Here is a 4,445-nt window from a genome sequence, read left to right on the forward strand (position 1 = left end):
AGAAGGGTAGAAGCTTTTCAAAAGTATGCAGAAGAAGTAGCCGCTAATCAAGAAAACTCATTAAGTTTTTCTTAATGCATATCTGTCTCCCTGACGTCAACGACGTCTCTTTTTAACGCAAATTGTTGCGCTTGCTCAACATAATGACGGATCAAATTAACATCCTCCCCCCAAGCAGACCAAGTTAAGAGCCACCCCAGCATTCAGTTCAAATTAAATTTGCTAAGCATTGCCTCTGTTTAATGCTCTTTTCTGGTTGACTGAAACTTCGAACTCATAGAATCAAGCTAACATCCTCCCCCTAAACGGCTTGGGGGGATGTTAACTTGGTCCCATTATTGTCATGCCGCCAACAACCATATCTCTAATTTAGGTAGAAAATGTTGAATATTGGTTCAAAAATTCCTTTCCATGATTTGCAGGAAAGTTTTCGGGGCTTTTTTCATGCGTTTTGGGCTACTAGAAACGGGCAAAAAAATGCTGGTTTTTTATGACCCGAGTGGAGTTCCTAAACTGTTTTCAGCCTTTTCAAAGTTGCGCCGGTGATAATTACTCGACCGAAAGCTCATAGCCTGGAGAGGATCATAGTCGGAAGCTCATAGTCGCGACAGTTTGAAAAAGTCGTGTAATGGTCCGAAAATGAGTTGCGGCAGTCTGAAAAGTAGTTTCAATAGTCTGAAACATAGAATCAAAATACTTACGAGTTTGTGTTACGACAGTCAACAATTAAGTCGCATAAATGAAAACAGTCGTTTTAGTTTGCAAATTGGTCGCACTTTGCAGAACAGTGCGGTAGGGCGATGCGGACAAAAAAAGTTACGTGAACAAAGTACAACTACAACGACGTCGAAAACGAACTAGGAGACGACCAAGAAGACGACTACGTCGAAAAAACGATATAAACTAGACAAACATAGAACTAGCTGGAAATACCAGGAAATAACAAATAGAACTTTTCAGTCTCAGTAAGACAATAAATGGAAAAAAGGCAAGAGGCAGAAAAATTTTCTACGTAATTCTACTTAACAGTTTCTACCTAGTTAGAATACAGTTTCTATTTAATGACACATATAGGAAACGTCTTCAGAAAAATCACCTTGACAATGTCCCAGATATTTATGTTTTTATGAGGCTGTTTGATCGTTCAATAATTAGATTCTATGAATACCAATTAACCGTAGAACAGTCAAAACGAGCCAAAACCTTCAAGAAAAAATTGAAATTTAAAAGCGCGTTTGGCGAAACGGTGCAGTCACTAAGTTCAAGATCAAAAATTCGGATGTTCAAGCGCCGATTCCGACAAACTTTTTCGGTATTTGATTAACCCGAAATTGGGTGAATATGTCGAAGTTGAAATCGGATGACTCGGTTGAGCCAAAAGAGAAGGGGATGCATTGATAATCAGTTTTTTTGAAACACTTGTTTTGAAACACGTAGTCATAGTTTGATGTTGCTACTGCACCCTTTCAGGAAACTCGGAAGTTTACTAGGGTCGTAGACCGCAACCAACTTGGAAAGGTTTTTGTCAAGTTTGCTATAAAAAGGTTTTTTATAATGTGACACTCTTTGCCCGGAAACTCACTGTTTCGATCAAGGTTTCGGCGTTTTTTTGGACATCCTGGAATTTTTCATTGGACTTGGGGTATCTGTTGAAATTCGATGTTTGAAACGAGCGTTTGCACCATGATCTAGAGTTTTTTTTGTCACAAAGATTTCCATTGTTAACACGAACTCGATAGCAATAACAACGACACTTCGATCTCGCATATCTAAAATGAGCAAATTATCAATCAAGCAATATTTGTGTAGATTTGTGTAATTGATGTGAATTTTGTCTCTAATATACTGCTCGAAAAAATTTGGGTCTAATTGCTAGTTGCGTGGCCTTATCGATTTAATCCCTCCTATTGAAATCTTATCAAATTAGTTCGGTCACTAACTAGCCTCGCAATTGCTCGGACAATTTTTGTTCAGTCAAAAGCAACAGCATTTTTGATTTAAGATAGCCGGTTGTTAGAAGCACTGAAGGTTTCGACCATAGTCTTAGAAAATTTTTTTTCCAATTTTGTGTTTTTTTTCTACGTGGTGTGATGAAAAAACTTGAACGAAAAAAAAAGAAGTTAGGCATACTTGATAGTTATATTAAAAAAAACAAATGGGAAACAGTTTTTGTAGAACAATTGCCGGAGAAACAAAAAAATTGTTATTACTATTTTTTTAATTTTCAAAACTTTTCATTTTTTTTTGCAGAAATTTTGTTAAAAACTTCAAAAATTAATTTAATTCAAGTAAACTAAGTTTTCAATGCCTAAAGTAAGCATGAATCTGCTATTCTAAGCCTAGAATTACTATTTTTTTAATTTTCAAAACTTTTCATTTTTTTTGCAGAAATTTTGTTTAAAAACTTCAAAAATTAATTTAATTCAAGTAAACTAAGTTTTCAATGCCTAAATTAAGCATGAATCAGCTATTCTAAGGCTAAAAGCTTAAATTATTAGCCCGAACTCAAAGACCAAAATCAAAAACTTCAAACCAGTGTTTCTAATTCGTAGCAACTGAGCTAAATGACAAATGAGTGAGCTTTAAATCAAATTTGAGTTTTTCATCAATAACCTCTCAAAAAATCTATGATTAAAATCGATCTGAATTTATTATATTAATGAAAAAACTTTGAGGATTACAATTCATTTTTGCTAGAAATGCGGGAGGGGTTTTAGTGGGGACGGGGAGAGTGGCATTATCATAAATGGGAGAGGTTGTTAATTGCATGAGGCTTTTAGAAGTTTCAATTTTTTTTATTAAGGGTAGTTGGTTTAGAATTCGAGTAGGCCGTATCTAATGCGTAAGCTTGTTCAACTAACTTTTCAGCATTTTCTTTGGAGATTAGTATCCATTATAATTAATTATGAATGGATTTAAATCAGTTTGAACTTTTCAAACAAGAATTTTCCATAATAGATTTATAATCCAATTTGACGGCTGAAAGCTTCAAGATAATCCATTATAATGGAAATTTTCTTCTAACAGAAATTTGCTGTCATCGACTTCTTCTTACGAAACTACGAAACTTCTGTGCGACTTAGAAACTCGTTGGTTGGTTTTTTCTTATGGTTGAAGAATGTTTATACAGTCTAGAGTACTTGGAATGCAACTCTTTTGACACTTACAATTGAGGAAGCTCAAATTTTGCAAGAAGTTAGCAGGTCTTACATTCTTCTGCTCAGAATTCATAAGCATGCAAATTTCTTGTCAGAGTCATGCAGCATTTCCATTCTCCAGCCGTGTGCTTGAGAATGCAAAATCTTGAAAAGTTCTGCTGTGGAGCTTAGTCGTGTAGACACTAACTGATGACGTTTATATCATTTGACAAATTTATCGGACAATATCCAAAATTTTCCAAATAATTCTGACCCTGAGACACTGAAATGGCGCTAAAACTGCAATCGAATTTTCAGAACTGCATTTGAATGGAGAAATGAGCAATGCAAAACGATTGCACTTTTTCGGAAAAATTCATTTTGCCCTAATTCAAGAGCACAATTGGAAAAAAATTTCACTCAACGACGATTTGCTATGAATTTTTATATTTGCTATTTAATAAGTTGTCCGATAAATTTGTTCAAAGCTGTAGTAAGTCCATTAGTGAAAAAAAAACATTGGCAAAAAGGCTTTGCTAAAACTTCCGTTGGTTTCAGCTATTTTTCTTCAGAATCTCAAGTTCACGATCATTTCACTTAGGTTCTTTTTTCTCAGTGAGAAACAAATACAGATTAACAATTAAATTCTGACTCCTACGGACTCTACAGGAAGCCCCGGTTGTTAATTTGCTTTTTCCGAAATGAACTGAAAGACCCTTAAATCAAGTACTAGTTCTTAATTCGGAAGATTCAATTATTTACAAGAATATGGCCGTTCTGCTAATCAAGAGATTATGAAGCTGAATATAACTCAAGGGGGATTGACTTGGAGTTGGAACACCTCTTTGAGTTGAGCGACTTAATGGCACTTGTTCTTAGCCTGATCAAATTTACAGAACCATTGTTCATATTTGACATTTGGTCACCCAATTAACTTGGCAAATTTGAGGTCAACGATTTCTAAGTGATTCTATTATAATCGGCGACATTTGGAAAATAAAGTTTTACTTTGAACTTGTTCGGACACTTCAAACAGACCAGCAGCAATCCAAAACAATGCTATATCATCTCTCAATCGCAAGTTCAAGCGGGCTATATCATATTAATTTTTTAAGTGTTATTGTTCCGCTTTCAAAGAAAGTGTGGAATATTTATTTTATTTTGGTAGGGTTGAACCGTTTAGGTATACCTCTGGGAAAACGATAAAGATAGAAAGTGTAAAATATATGCAATGTGTTTTTTTTGCCACGGGGCCTTGAAAGTTTCCAAGTAATATTCCATGTAACGCCGCCAATGATAATCACTAAT

At 35.0% G+C, this 4,445-nt stretch overlaps 1 protein-coding gene across 1 annotated transcript in view; it reads right to left on the reverse strand.

Annotated features, from left to right (window-relative positions):
* Positions 1-3,604, reverse strand: part of LOC134840334 (prefoldin subunit 3-like) — a 207,453-nt gene extending 203,849 nt beyond the window's left edge. The window contains exon 1 of the mRNA XM_063856094.1: positions 3,591-3,604. The gene's annotated coding sequence lies outside the window, so the exon portion shown is untranslated. The remainder of the gene's footprint in view (positions 1-3,590) is intronic.
* Positions 3,605-4,445: the final 841 nt, after the last annotated feature.

The sequence above is a fragment of the Symsagittifera roscoffensis genome, chromosome 2 (genome assembly GCF_963678635.1).
Source record: "Symsagittifera roscoffensis chromosome 2, txSymRosc1.1, whole genome shotgun sequence".
Classification (NCBI taxonomy): Eukaryota; Metazoa; Xenacoelomorpha; order Acoela; family Convolutidae; genus Symsagittifera; species Symsagittifera roscoffensis.